The sequence below is a fragment of the Caretta caretta genome, chromosome 4, assembly GCF_965140235.1.
Source record: "Caretta caretta isolate rCarCar2 chromosome 4, rCarCar1.hap1, whole genome shotgun sequence".
In the NCBI taxonomy this organism is placed as follows: Eukaryota; Metazoa; Chordata; order Testudines; family Cheloniidae; genus Caretta; species Caretta caretta.
The window spans coordinates 136,650,761-136,667,415 of NC_134209.1; positions in this window are offsets into that span (position 1 = coordinate 136,650,761).

Sequence of the window (16,655 nt, forward strand, 5' to 3'; positions counted from 1 at the left end):
TATGTTCCATCCACCCTGTCCCGTTAACATGTGTAAGCATAAAAGCAATATTTAGAACAGTTCTTCTTACTGTTCATCTTTAAAAATAGCCAAACTCATTTTGTAAAATAAAATATTTATTTATAGAATAATAATTTCCTGGAGACAGATTGAAGGTGGAAATCCTAAAAAGTGTGTGTGCACTTCTACATTCCCTTGTGCATACACAATATCAGTACAGTAGGTATTGTATATTTACATGCAAATCCCCAGTTTCCATGCACAGTAGTGTTGGGCATGCATTTCTGAAAATTCAGGCATTAGTTACACTAGTTTGTGCCACTACCATAGTGTGACTATTTAATGTCTAGACATTTGTTAGACATTAAAAGCTGTGTAGTGTAGACATAGCCTTAGAATGGTATTTCCCTAGAGCTGTAGTTACATTGTTCAGATCATTTAAACAGTGCTACAGCCCTCTATTAAAAAAATCTTTATACCAAATCTTACCTTATTTGGGAATTTTGACTGATGATAACCTTCAAGTAGTGCTGCCACTTTAGTTGCATTTTGGTTGGGTGAAGTTGCAGTGACATTTAACTTGATTGCTAATGGAAGACTTTTTATTTTATTTTTCAAACTTTTCAGCAGTTTACAACCTCCAGTTTGTTGGTTGCAAAGACAGAAATGATTCAGATTCCTTATGTCTGATGAATACCAGTATGGCATAGACTGCATGTAGGGGCATCTGAAGATTCTACAGATTCAGTGCTTGACATTGAAACAACACACAATGAGGTGCCATTGTCCCTTTTTTCCTTTAAATAAGAATACAACTTTCTGAATTTGTAGCCTTGAGCTTTTTATTATAAAACATTTAATCTAATAGTGTCAAACCAGCAAAAGATGATCTATCTATTTGACTTCTATTATACAGGAGTACAGCTTTCAGTCTGGCTACATAATAGGTTAAGTTAATGTAATAAAATCAGCAAACACTTTATTTTAAAAGGAAAAAAAATTACTTGATGAGATAGTAACTGAGGAAACTGTAATTGCTGGAATCCTGAAAAGTTTCTTCTGCAGTAATGGGAAGCCATATGTTTTAAATTCTGTACTTTGTCAATATGTCCCTTACCATGAGTGTGGACAGTCACATTGCGTGTAAATAGAAACCTCTTTCTTTGTTAACGTGTTCAACCCATTCAGTGATAGCACAATCTGGTAGTAAGTATTTATTGTCATTCACTGGTGACAACTCAAAATGAGATCAGATGTGGTAACTAGTTTCCAAAGTGTTCTGTGTTTTTACTGTTGCAAATTTTAAAAGAGCGGGTATAGGGAAATGGTGGAGATAAGCATATACTTCCTGGTGTCTGGCAGCAGAAACAAAAGCAAACAAAGTGCTGGAATGTATGCAAATAAGTGGAATGCAACCTGGAAGAGAGCATGAATGATATTGCTGAACAAAAGGCTAGGAGTATTTTGTACAGTTTTGAGGACCATGGTACATGAAGTTTACTGAACTGAAAAGTGGGTATCAAAGTGGGCAACAAAGATAATAAAAGGGTCTCTTGGATTATAACTGAGGAGAAGATAGGAAAATCAAGATTATGCTAGTAGAGGTACTAATGTCTTGGAGAGCAGTTTCCACATTAAGAATATCCTAATTATTTGAATATTGTGTCACAGGTCAAACTAGAGACCTTCCTGCAAATCTTGAGAGGTAGGAGGAGTTGAAAGAGATGTGAAATAGTTTAGGAGGACTCTATTTGTACACCCATTCAGAATCATTCTGTTATACATAACTTGAGCAACTTTAACTGTATTACTACCAACACCAACTGTAGTGTATTGAAATACAAGGACTTGAGAGGATATGGTTATAATGTATAACACTAAAGGACACAGGCATGGATTGCATTTATGAGGTACTAACACAACAAAGGTGAACAGGTCTAGTTAGGACACATGGCCTCCTACTGTCCTAACCTATTGCAACACTACCCAGTTTTCAGTTTGTTTGATTTAAACATTAGGGAGTTGGGTGAGTTTCTACAAGGTCACAGGGATGTTAGTGGCTCAACCACTTACTGAAGTAGAAATTTCCCAGCTCCCATTATTTTGCTTTAGATGACAAATCATACAGCCTCCAACTCTGAAAAGAAATTCAGGAAAAGTATGAAACATAACTGGTATTTTGTTAACAATTAAATTTGCTCAAATGGTGAGAACACTGTTTCATAAAGAAACCTTCCTCTCCCTCCTTAGTCTATGTTTGCTTGGCTGCTCAGTTTTGAAAATGACAAGATGCAGTAAGGAGCCTGGATACCATCACTTTGTCTTGAAGTAATATCAAGTTCTGTACTACCTGACACTGCCATGAAGCTGGGGTGTCAAATATAGGCTAGGTTGCTGTCAGTTAAGTGATAAATTAGCAGGGGAAATTGAGGAACAAATGTCAGTGTGGAGGCTTAATTATTTTTCAGTTTTTCAACATCCGCAGGCTCTAGGCCCCTTTCAAATTGCTCAGACTGGGGAAGTACAACTGAGGAAGGCAAAACAATAAGGACACCAATTAATAAAAAAATTGCCAAGTAAGTGCTGTGTGATTATTTAATAATAATACTTTGCATTTCTAGTGCCTTCTGTCTCATGATTTTCAGGCACTTTACATGCACTAGTGAAGACTCGTAAACACCTCTGTATTATCCTGCCTCTCCAACATCTCCTTCAAGATTTCTCACCATCAGGCTACACTTAGCATGGCTGAAACCAAATGTCCAGCCTTTCTTCCCAAGTCTAAAAGGAAACTTGAAGAGCTAAAAAATCCTGTTCAGTACTTCAGAAACTGCTGACACCATCCACCTAATTGCTCTTGCTTGTAAACACTAAATTGCATAACCTCTATGTAGAGTAAACTTTTCATATTTTCCAGAAGTATTTTCCAATACAAAAAGGAACTCTTTCCTTTCTCTTTTCATAGATCCATAGAGTTTAAGGCCAGAAGGGACCATTAGATCATGTAGTCTGACCTCTTGTATATCTCATGTACATTTTGCCCAGTTACCCCCATATTGAGCCCAAAAACTTGTATTTCAAGAAGGAGGTTATGCACGCATGCTAGAATTAGCTATTACTTGGTTTCCTTATTTTGGATCTAATCATAAATTTCTGATATTAAGATGCCCATACTACTGCAAATGGCAAAAACATGTTAACTAAACAATCACTTAACCAATAAATTTGATAAAAATGGAGAGGGCCTGACTCTTCTCATTTTAGTTTTTCACTGTGTAGCTCCATGTGCTTCAATTCTCCTAGTCTACACAGGTGAAAATGAAAGAAGATTTAGCCCAGTGCCCCAAACAATGTCCATAGTTCTAGCACCTAAACATCAGACTTCTGGCACCATTTGAAAAAAAAAAAAAGATTTCTAACTCTTTTTCTAGGTCTGTTTTAAATGACTCTACTAGATCAGTGGAAAAGGAAATGGATGAAATTATTCTGATGAGAAGAATAAAACAGATCACTTTTGGAAACAACACACTTGCATATCACAGACACATTAAAGAAATTCCCAAATAACTTGTGTGCATTTCAAATCCCTGTTAGGTGAATATTTGCAACTCATGCATTCAGTTCAGTGCACTGCTTGCTTTTTTCCATTAGGTTGATTTGATACGTTTTATGAATAAATCCTTGACTAAGAACTGTGTTCAAATAGTAAACCTAAAGAGAAATTCTCCACATAAGCAAATTTGGCTGGAGAAAGAACATTTTATTGTCTATTTTGCTAATAATGAAGATTTTTAATATTTTTGTGCTCGATCCCGCTTCCTGTGACTCTTCTGTTCTAGCAGGCCTGGCCTGCAGTATACAATTGTGTCAGAACATGATTGTCAGCAATCACGTTAGCTGACTGGAGGCTGAACAGGGTTTAGCACTGAAATGTAGACAAGCTCAGTGTAGATACCACAATAGATTAAGCCCTAATTCTTTTGCTCCTTTCTGTTTGTTAACCTAGCAAAAGGAGGAACCAGAGCCTGTAAGTCATGCCATCCAAATGTGGATTTCCAGTCAGCCCCGTCCTCTATGTAAACAATCAGCAGAAGAGCTCAGAAACCAGTAAGCAGGAACACGTGGAAATGCAGGTGTTTTGTGCATGGGTGACATCTTACTGCTGCTGCTCTCTTCTGATCCTGCAACACAATTGTATCATGTATTATAAGTCCCACTTGTCTGTAATGTATTGTTGCCACTGCAGGATCAATAAGAGGAGTAAGGCTGGAAAAGAGCAAACCTTCCGGTTAAACAAATATTTCTGTGTATTACCTTAGTTCCTTGGGACACCAGGCAGAAAAGATTACTATACAAATCCTCTGAGAGGTACTGTAAATAACCTGAAAGTTTTCCACAATATGATGATGGGCACGGCTTCATATGAAACCTTTTCTCCCAAAGGGTCTCAAAGTGCTTTACAAACTGTACAGACGAGATCATTTCAGCTATGGAAAGGCAGCTAGCTCCAGGGTGAAATCTGGCATTTGTTTAACTGAGCACAGCAATGCTACTTGATAGTTTGAGGGCAGGAAGTGAAGAATGTCATATTCAGTAAAATGTGCTGGGTAAGCTATATAGGCAGAAAAAAAATATCAGATGAAATTTGGACAGGACACTGAAGTTCATCTCCCCTATTCTTTACAAATATCTCTTTATAAAAATAACCATAATCAACATTGTTATGGCCAAACGTTATGAAGGTGTTTTTTTTTTTTTCTATCCAGTCATACAGGAATAAAACATCATCATGCTTTAGCCTTGGTAGCTAGTAGAGTTAAACAAGTTAATAACATGCCTTTACAAAGTTTGTTTTCTTGAGGTAAGAACATAAGAATGGCCATACTGGGTCAGATGAACGGTCCAGCTAGTCCAGTATCCTGTCTTCAGACAGTGGCCAATGCCAGCTGCCCCAGAAGGAATGAACAGAACAGATAATCATCAAGTGATCCATTAAATTTAGAAGCCCTTTTAGAACCGGTTGTTCCGTGAGGGACAACCGGTTCTAAAAGGGCTTCTAAATTTAACAACCGGCCAAAAGTGGCACCTTAGGCGCCGACTCCATGGGTGCCCCAGCACTGGAGCACCCAAGGGGAAAATTTGGTGGGTGCAGAGCACCCACTGGCAGCTCCCCGCCACACCCCCAGCTCAACTCTGCTCCGCCTCCGCCTCCTCCACTGAATGTGCCACCCTGCTCTGCTTCTCCCGCCCAGGCTTCCCATGAATCAGCTGTTCACGCGGGAAGCCGGGGTGGGCTGCGAAGCAGGCGGCGGCTTCGCACTCAGGCCCAGGGAGGCGGAGGTGAGCTGGGGCGGGAGGGGCGCGAGGACGGCCGCCCGTGCCGCAGCAGGTAACCTGGGGGGGGCGTGCGCAGGGGAACAGCTGATTCACGGGAAGCCGGGGGGGGGGTGGAGAAGCAGAGCGGGGTGGCACGTTCAAAGAAGGAAGCGGAGGCGGAGCAGAGGTGAGGTGAGCTGGGGCCAGGCGCGGGTCGGGGAGCTGCCGGTGGGTGCTATGCACCCACCAAATTTTCCCCGTGGGTGCTCCAGCCCCAGAGCACCCACGGAGTTGGCGCCTAAGGGGCCACTTTTGATGTGATCAGTGGGGGGACCGGTCGCTCCCCCTGCTCCCCCACTAGCTACGCTCCCCCACCCCTAGGAGCCAGAGGGACCTGCCGGATGCTTCCTGGGAGCTGCCCCAGGTAAGCACCACCGGGATTCCACACCTCGTCCCCCAGCAGGTCCCTCTGGCTCTTAGGGGTGGGGTGGGCACCCACTATGGTGACCCACGAGACCCTCCTGCCCATTTCTGGGGGCAGTCAGGGGACAGGGAGGGGAGTGGATGGGGCAGGGGTCCTGGGGGGGGGTCAAGGAATGCAGGGGGGCTGGATGGGGCAGGAGTCCCAGGGGGCGGGGGTGGGCAATGACCCCCTCGTGGGGTGAGGAGGGAACCCGTTGTTAAGATTTTGGCAGATCATCGCTGGACCTATCCTCCATGAATTTATCTAGTTCCTTTTTAAACCTTTTCTCCCCTATGCATGAATCCTACTCTAACATGATGTGACTACAGCCATGTTTAAACATGGTTTTTATTTTTGTAGTGGAGAAAAGGTTAAACAGTGCCTTTGGCTCCCCAGTGATCATCAGTGGGCAGGTTTCCAGTTCTAGATCTTACATGAAAGACGTCCCATCCAGCTTCACAATGTTTCCTAACACCATTCTTGGAGCACTTGTTCAATGCTGACTCATTGGTAAGCATGCCACCTACTGAATTGCCAACACCACTGTCCACAGCATCTTGGTAGTCTTCTGAAATCCCCCACCCCATTTAAAGGACACCATGCTGCAGGAAGTGTAACAATCTTTATAATAACTTCTTGTATGATGCGGTGCTAATATGAACTGTTAACCATGTGCTCCTATCCTATTTCATATTTCTGACACTACTAGTGGTGGATCAATTTTAGCATATTTCAGTTAAGCCATAAAGCTTTAATGAGAATGTGATTTAATAGGTTATTGATGCTTGGGTAAGTTAACGCATCTAAAACATGTTTGCAGGGTGAAAATTTTAACATTATTGTGTGTGTATATATAGCAACCAACCAATACCAGGAGTTCATCCTAGGACTCCCAACACATCTAAGAAAAGTACAGCCGGGGATTCTGGTACCAGCAGATCAGACTGTGGAAGATAGTTTTGCATGCTTGGGACCCACCTGCTGAAGAAAAATGAGATCTGCAGCCAACATGCATATAGATCACACAATTTGCACTCTCTCTAATCTACTGCTTTACAGCAGGGTTGGTCTTATTTTCCCTAAAGCAGTGGTTCTCAGCCAGGGGGTTGCAATTCCAGGGGAGTTACAGGACGGGTTTAGAAGGGTCGCAAATGCAGGGCCGGCGTTAAGGGGTGGCAAGCAGTCCAGTTGCCCTGGGTCTCATGCCACAAGGGGCTCCGCAAAGCTAAGTTACATGCTTTAGCACTGCTGCCCAGGGCTCTGGCTTCAGACAAGGCTCACAAGTGAAAAACAGAAAGACAAATCAGACTTCTGAAAGGGGCATAGTAAAGTATGCCTGGAGGGGGCAGAGAGCTAGTCCAAGTCTTGACTACTTCCTAGGAGGGATCTTCTACAATCTCCTTTGGCATCTTGTTTCATTGTCTACTTTTCTCACAATTTTAAAACTTTTCCCAACACTTAACCCTAGACTTTTTCCCAGCTAATCACTCGGGGAATGAAGCCTTTGCTCCCCCACAGTAGCTAGCTCCATTTCCGTGTGTCTCTGCCCCAGTGGCAGCAAGATAAAGTTCCTCTGCTTTTCTGGGGAAGATTGCAAGTTCATGGAAGCTTTGTTGAATTGGTGATTGCCTTTCCCCAGCATTGGGCCTTGATGGTAAAGTGCCCCTCTTCTCCACATGAGTCAGGCCATGGGAACTTCTGAACTATTTTGCCCTCCGCCCTTCTTATTTATTTATAAGAGAATTTTAGGAGACATTTAGAATGATCACTGAGATGTTGATGCTGATCTCTTTATCCAGACTGATCAATGGTAATTGCTACTGAAGTGAATGAACTGTTATATTTCTTGGGGTGAAGAATTTCTTTTGGGCTTTTTTCCACTATTAAGAACTTTGAAGTTTGAGTCTCTGTATAAGATGTTGGCTAATAAAGCCAGCCTTTCCAAATATTTGTTGGAATTGAGCTAGTTAATTGAGAGAAGTATGATCAGGATTGTGTCTTTTTCATTTCTGCCGCTGTATTTTGTAAATCACTTCCGCAGCAGTGCTGTAATCTGCGTACCATTTTTTGTCATTACCACTCCCTCAGTCTCGGGAATTATAATGGGAGCTAGTTGTTATTGCAATTCCAGTAGCGTGTTGGGCAAAGCTGACAGGCAAGTACTCATGTCGTTTCCTAATTACTGGTTTTTGTTTTTCAGTAGTGCAGTACCTTCAGGCAGTTCTCAGGAATGGAACTGCAGACATGGGGATGGCCCTGATTCTTCAATGTCTGATGAAAAGCAGAAAAGAAATTTATATGAAAATCAATACAAACACTGAAGAAATATAATTCCTGTTGGATTTACTGCAACAATCCAAAACAGGCTGCTGTCATCAGTTTGTATTAGTAAGCAGTTTAATATAGGAAGGAATGCAGGCCATAACTGCCCGATTTTTTAACTCTGTGCTTAGACACATTGCAGCATGTGCTCTCCTCTTTTAGTATAAAGTATTGAATGTGACACAATACCAGTATTAAACATCAGTATAATTAACCATCAATAACGGAAGCATTTTGGATAGTTGTATCTTTCTGTAGTAAAATTCTAGGGGGTGTGTACCCCTTGAATCTTAACTGCCAAATGTATGGCACCTTTAATGAGCAAGAGTGACAGCCTTGGATAAATAGTACTCTTCCTCCCTACTTTCCCCACAGAACAGGATGGACACTGGTCGTAAGGTTCCTTGCATAGTCCATTAGCATGCCTTAATTCTGACGCTAAAGTGACTGCCTGCAGGGTTGAGAGTAGTTTAGCTTGCAAGCCAAGTCTGGTGATGGTGAGTTCTCTGATGTAGACAGTTGTATACCGGCAAATGAACTGAGTTAACAAATTTTTTTCATGGCCACGAAATGATCCTGTTCAAAAACAGTTAAGTGGGTAGAAAATAACACAAAATATTCTTCAGTATTTCCCCAGCTATTTTTTGAGTTTCATGCTGTAAGTAGGTAGAAAACTCCTAAATGGCATAGATAGTAAATGCACATGAAAAAGGTCTACAAAATAAACCCAGATCGCATACCTCAAATGATCAATGGAAAGTGCAAAAGAAATAAATGTAACAAACGTGGATTACAGAAATTTGCAGTACCCCTTCCCCAGTATGGAAATGCAGAAAACAGAATGATTCTTTTCCTTCATGTCTGATGATGGCAAAAGCTGGTACAGACATCCAGACTACAACCTGGAGAGGTATGAAGTGCAGCCTACACGTTGGAGCATCTTACAGAAATGATTATTTGATTGAAGAGTTTGAGTTTGTGTTTGACTTAAATTACCCAAAATGAGCTGCTAATCGCTTCTGGTTTTAATTGGAGAAGGAATTCTTCATTTAATGCTGGAAGCAATGTGATATAAAACAATTACTGTATTTCACCGTACAGGTGAACTTATTTTAGTGGCAGGAGAAGTAGCACAAGTCTAGTGCTTAGCCAGACTATCAAACCAAATATAACAGTCTATGGCTACTTTTGGAGGGAAATTGAGGTATAAGAGTACCGTATTTTATTTGGAGTTTAAAATTTGTCAGCTTTATCACATCAGAAGACCATATACCCCTTACAATGTATTCAGACAAGAGAAGTGGGGGTGCTAAAGATAAAATAATGAGGCAAATATAAAATAGTAAGGCAAGTTCTTAATTACTTAAATTTCCTACTATATTTTGTTTGTGGATTGGGGATGCCTATGAACTAACTGTTTACTCTAAACTTCTGGCCAGTCTAGCCAGATAAATATTCTGTTCCTGTGACTATTCCTTTATTCTGTGGTCAATATTTTTCTCAGTTCCTGTGCATTTATCCCAATGCCTGAAATGAGAAGATCTCACAGTGCATGACCCTTAACATGGGTCAACAGCAGCTTAAGTAGCTGGGTGTTGCTACTGCTGAGCAAACAAAATTATAGATTTCAACAAGAAATTTCTCCTTAATTCCTCTCCTGCATGGCAGTAAAACATGCTGTTGTCAAAGTGTGTATTTAAAGATGACTAAAAAAATAAAAAATTGGAGAATGAAAAATTTAATCTCTCCCAGTACTACTACTCCAGTGAGGCAATTAGTAGGCCAGTCTGTTGTCTGGATTGGAACTCACTACGTTAATCTCATCCATGACAAGCAGGGGAAGCTGGGCAGGCTTTCTGCAGAGCCTGTTCTTATGGGTAATAGCCCGAATGGTGCTGCCAATTCAGTACTGTTTTTTACCTTTACTTGAATCCACTGTATTTCTATCCTTTGGACTAGGAAGTCAAATTTATTTATAATCCATTCAACTACACATCAGTAGAGTGTACATTTTAACCTTATTACTAAGAAGGAGAATTTTTTAATTCTCTATTGACAACATAGTTTCAATAGTGGCTTTCCTGTGTGCTCACTTCCCTTCATTCTGCAATGACATCACAATCCAGCTTTTACAGCAATAGACCATAATGAAAATTCTCTAATTCATTATCACTTCTCTGCAGTATCAAATAGAAAAGATTAGTCTGTAAAGGAACAAATCTTCAAGTTAAACATATAGCACTATTATGTGGTTTACTCGAGAAGTTGTTCCTTTACAGATTAATCTTGTTAATTAGCAAAGATATCTGAAAATCATGTGAAAGGCTAATACATAGTATATCTTAAACTAAGTTTTCCATTGTATATTACATAAGAATGGCCATACTGGGTCAGACGAATGGTCCATCTAGCCCAGGATCCTGTCTTCTAACAGTGGCTAATGCCAGATGCCCCAGAGGGAATGAACAGAACAGGTAATCATCAAGTGATCCATCCCCTGTCACCCATTCCCAGCTTCTGGCAAACAGAAGCTAAAGACACCATCCTTGCCCATCCTGGCTAATAGCCATTGATGGACCTATCCTCCATGAATTTACCTAGTTCTTTTTTGAACCCTGTTATTGTCTTGGACTTCACAACATCCTCTGGCAAAGAGTTCGATGGGTTGACTATGTGTTGTGTGAAGAAATGCTTCCTTTTGTTTGTTTTAAACCTGCTGCCTATTAATTTCATTTGGTGACCCCCCAGTTCTTGTATTCTCAGAGTCAGCCCAGAAATTAGCACCATGTGGGCACAGAGTTCCACTGCGTATTACAACCAGGTGGGTGTGGGACAGAACACAACACACAAACTGAAAACAGACAAGAACAGACAGAACAGCAAAGGGAAAAACAAGAGAACCAAGCAGCAGCCTGTGAGCACAGTATGACCCTGGGAAAAGCTGGAGAGAGGGCCTTTGGCTCTGTTAGCTAAAGAGGCTTTAAGCTGTAAGATAATAAACTGTTCCTTTTGGTTTTGATTCTGCATGTGCAGACACAGGACTTTGTACATTCTTTGCAAATTAAAAAAACTGCAAAGAAATACCCAACTATGACCAATTTCTAATCCCAACTAGAACATCCCCAGAGCCCCAAAATTTGACTAAGTTCTCAAGTCAAAAAGGGGCAACACTATTCTTAATATCACATGTACAGTAGCAATCCCAACCTAGATCAGGACCCAACTATGCTAGGCTAGTCCCTGTCCAAAGAGCTGATACTCTCAATAGACAAGACAGACAAAAGGGAAACAGAGGCACAAGGAGTTGAAGTGACTAGCCCAAGGTAAGATAGATGATCAGTGGCAGAGACAAGATAAGACCCTAGGTCTCACTGATTTCCTCTCCCGTGTGCTATCTACTGGATCGTGCTATCTGGCTAAGGCTGTAAAGCCCAGTTGATAGGTAAATGCCTGAGCAAGGGAGTACCAGACTCAGTTTGAGACAGTTTTGGGGATAAGTCTGTATCAAATTATGAACTCCATTTTGTTTTGTGAATGACATTTATGATGGTAGCTTTCTTTACGTGTTACAGCATCCATTTTGTATCACAGGCTTGACAGTCAGTGAACAGACTATATTTGAAAATCTGTGACATAGCAATCAAGGGCTGTCAGAAATATAAAGGGAAGGGTAACCACCTTTCTGTATACAGTGCTATAAAAAACCTCCTGAACGGAGGCAAAATCCTTTTACCTGTAAAGGGTTAAGAAGCTCAGGTAACCTGGCTGGCACCTGACCCAAAATGACCAATGAGGGGACAAGATACTTTCAAATCTGGGGGAGGAGGGAAGGCATTTGTCTGTCTGTGTGATACCTTTGCCAGTAACAGATCAAAGATGCAAGCCCTCCAACTCCTGTAAAGTTAGTAAGTAATCTAGCTAGAAAATGCGCTAGGTTTTCTTTGTTTTGGCTTGTAAAATTCGCTGTGCTGGAGGAAATGTGTATTCCTGTTTTTGTGTCTTTTTTTAACTTAAATTTTTGCCTAGAGGGATTTTCTATGTTTTGAATCTGACTGCCTGTAAGATTATCTTCGATTCTGATCTTACAGAGTTGTTCTCTTATCTTTTTTGTTCTCCTAATAAAGTTCTGTTTTTTAAGAATCTGATTGGGTTTTTTGGGTCTTAAAAATCCAAGGCTGGTCTGTGCTCATCTTGTTTATTCTCAAGCCTCCCCAGGAAAGGGGGTGTAAAGGCTTGGGGGGATATTTTGAGGAAATAGAAACTCCAAGTGGTCCTTTCCCTGATTGTTTGTTAAATCACTTGGTGGTGGCAGCGTTTACCTAATCCAAGGGCAAAGACTTTGTGCCTTGGGGAAGTTTTAACCTAAGCTGGTAGAAATAAGCTTAGGGGGGTCTTTCATGCAGGTCCCCACATTGTACCCTAGAGTTCAAAGTGGGGAAGGAACCCTGACAAGGGCCACTGAACTGAACAATACTTCCCGAGCTTTCTACCAGAAGGGTCATTGACTTTGTTTCTCTATATAGAAGCTGACAGCGCAGGGCTGGGGGCTGCAACCTGGATCTCCCCCATCTTGCAGCACCTGCAGAAACACAGGACAGAGTCAGATTTAAAATGGGTGCTTCTCCAAGCAAGGGAAGCTCGTTGGGGGAGGTCCCGGATGATTGGAAAAAGGCAAATATAGTGCCCATCTTTAAAAAAGGGAAGAAGGAGACTCCGGGAACTACAGACCAGTCAGCCTCTCCTCAGTCCCTGGAAAAATCATGGAGCAGGTCCTCAAGAAATCCATTTGGAAGCACTTGGAAGAGAGGAAGGTGATCAAGAACAGTCAGCATGAATTCACCAAGGGCAAGTCATGTCTGACCAACCTCTTTGCCTTCTATGATGAGATAACTGGTTCTGTGGATATGGGGAAAGCGGAGGACGTGATATACCCTGACTTTAGCAAAGCTTTTGATGAGGTCTCCCACAGTATTCTTGACAGCAAGTTAACAGGTATGGACTGGATTAATTCTATCCGCTATAAGGTAAATAGAAAGCTGGCTAGATTGTCGGGCTCAATGGGTAGTGATCAACAGCTCGATGTCTAGTTGGCAACCAGTATCAAGCGGAGTGCCCCAGGGATCGGTCCTGGGGCCAGTTTTGTTCAACATCTTCATTAATGATATGGATGATGGGATGGATTGCACCCTCAGCAAGTTCGCGGATGACACTAAGCTGGGAGGCGAGGTAGATACGGTGGAGGGTAGGGATAGGGTCCAGAGTGACCTAGACAAATTGGAGGATTGGTCCAAAAGAAATCTGATGAGGTTCAACAAGGACAAGTGCAGAATTCTGCACTTAGGACAGAAGAATCCCATGCACTGCTACAGGCTGGGGACCGACTGGCTAAGCGGCAGTTCTGCAGAAAGGGACCTGGGGATTACAGTGGACGAGAAGCTGGATATGAGTCAACAGTGTGCCCTTGTTGCCAAAAAGGCTAATGGCATATTGGGCTGCATTAGTAGGAGCATTGCCAGCAAATCGAGGGAAGTGATTATTCCCTTCTATTCGGCACTGGTGAGGCCACATCTGGAGTACTGCGTCCAGTTTTGGGCCCCCGCTAGAGAAAGGATGTGGACAAATTGGAGCGAGTCCAGCGGAGCACAACGAAAATGATCAGGGGGCTGGGGCACATGACTTACGAGGAGAGGCTGAGGGAACTGGGCTTAATTAGTCTGCAGAAGAGAAGAGTGATGGGGGAATTTGATACCAAACTTCAACTACCTGAACGGGGGTTCTAAAGAGGATGGAGCCAGGCTGTTCTCAGTGGTAGCAGATGACAGAACAAGGAACAATGGTCTCAAGTTGCAGTTGGGGAGGTCTAGGTTGGATATTAGGAGAAACTATATTTCACTAGCAGGTGAAGCACTGGAATGGGTTACCTAGGGAGGTGGTGGAATCTACATCCTTAGACGTTTTTAAGGCCCAGCTTGACAAAGCCCTGGCTGGGATGATTTAGTTGGGGTTAGTCCTGCTTTGAGCAGGGGGTTGGACTAGATGACCACCTGAGGTCTCTTCCCAACCTAATCTTCTATGATCCCTTTGTAACTCTTTGCGTCTGCTTTGGACTTAACCATCTTGAGTAGTTCTGAATCATCTGCTAATTTTCCTACCTCACTGTTTACCCTTTTTCCAGATCATTTATGAATATGTTAAATAGTACTGGTCCAAGTAAAGACTCCTGGGGGACACCACTATTTCCTCTCCATTCTGAAAACCGACCATTTATTCCTACCCTTTGTTTCCTATCTTTTAACCAGTTACCTATCCATGAGAGGACCTTCCCTCTTATCCCATGACAGCTTACTTTGCTTACGAGCCTGTGGTGAAGGACCTTGTCAAAGGCTTTGTGAAAATTTAAGTATGCTATATCCACTGGATCCCCCTTTGCTTGTTGACCCCCTCAGAGAATTCTAGTAGATTGGTGAGGCATGATTTCCCTTTACAAAAAACATGTTGATTCTACCCCAACAACTCATGTTCATCCATGTGTCTGACAATTCTGTTCTTTACTATAGTTTCAACCGGTTTACCTGGTACTAAAGTTAGGCTTACTGGCCTGTAATTGCCAGGATCATGTCTGGAGCCTTTTTCAAAATTTGGCATCACATTAGCTATCCTCCAGTCATTTGGTACAGAAGCTGATTTAAATGAGAGGTTACAGACTACAGTTAATAGTTCTGCAATTTCACATTTGAGTTCCTGCAGAACTCTTGGGTGAATGCCATCTGGTCCTGGTGACTTATTACTGTTTAGTTTATCAGTTTTTTCCAAAACCTCCTCTATTGACACCTCAATTTGGGACAGTTCCTCACATTTGTCACTTAAAAAGAATGGGTCAGGTTTAGGAATCTCCTTCACATCCTCAGCCGTGAAGACTGATGCAAATAATTCATTTAGTTTCTCCGCAATAGCCTTATTGTCCTTGAGTGTTTCTTTAGCATCTTGATCATCCAGTAGCCCCACTGGTTGTTTAGCAGGCTTCCTGCTTCTGATGTACTTACAAAAAATATTTGCTATTACTTTTTGAGTCTTTGGCTAGCTATTCTTCAAATTCTTTTTTGGCTTTCCTAATTATATTTTTACACATTCATTTGCCAGAATTTATGCTCCTTTCTATTTTTCTCAATAGGATTTAACTTCCTGTTTTTAAAGAATGCCTTTTTGCCTCTCACTGCTTCTTGTACTTAGTTGTTCTACTCCATCATATAACTTTATATCCATAAAAAGCGGACAGTCCTTTCTCAGTGCATAATACAGGATGTTAATATTACAGCCCACTAAAAATATGGTGCTGAGTTAGTATTTTCTGATATTACAGGTAATGCATCAGTTTTAGAGCTTAGGTGTGTTTCAGCAAAGCCCAAAACACTCTAACAATGAGATTTAGGGCCCCTGGCCTCCAGAGACCAGTTATGTCAGTGGAAAGACTCCCAAGAACGCCAGTGGTTTTTGCATCAGGCCTTTAAGGAACAGGTTTCCAGTTGACTGCCAAATAGGTAGATTTTAATTGTTTTTAAAAGTGCTAATTTAATATTTGAAAATATCTAGTCTATCTTTGTGTATAGAAGAAATATTAAAGAACAAGGACTTCAGTCATACATTGTAGAGAATCAGCAGATCCAATCTTGAAAGACTAATTTTGACTCCTGGGATTTTTGCACTGAAAAAGAAACAGATTTACAATCAGAGTATGTATAATCAGTGCAACCTGAACTGTACAAGTAAACGTAACTTAAAAAGAGACTTTCCAGTCATATTACTAGTTAGTTAATATTTGTCCATTTTAGGTCAGTCTAACTATCAAATAAAGGCTCTTTATTAGGATATCAAACAAATCTTATAGAAGCTGTTCAGATAGCACGAATCTAGCCTTATGCCATTTTGACGCTATGACAAATCTTGGCCATACTGCTAAACATGCAAAAAGAGCACCTAACTTTCCATAGGCAGTGTTTCTAGCTTTTAATAGACACATCAACGTGCCACTCCCAACACTACAGAAGCAGAAGAAAATACCGCATGTATCTCAGAGTACACCATGGGGTGTAATTCTCCTCGTCTCGCTATTCAGACAGCGGACAGGGTGTTGTGTGCGAGACCTGTGTAAGCAGAGGAAGGAGCAGAATGCTCTTGGGACTGCTGAACAAGGCGACTACATGGTCCCTTAGAAAAACACCAGATTGGTGGTGAGAAAGTGATGGGCCAGTGCAGAACTGGGAGGGTTTTAAAATAGGTTTCAGTGAGACCCATGGTGGTATGACGAAACCCCAGCAAGGCAACGCAGTGGCACCCAAGGCACCCGAAGAGAACAATGGACAGCGCGCTCTGCCGTATCACGCAGGACCGGCGCGCAGGGTGCAAGGAAATGCTGTAGCACGAGCCCCGTGACGCAATACCCCCGAATGCACGGCGGGCGATGTACAGCCGCCACGCCACGGGCTGCAACAGTACCACCCCCTCCGCGCTGCCGCTGCTGGGTTCAGATTCTCCCGCCAACACGCCCCTGGGCGCG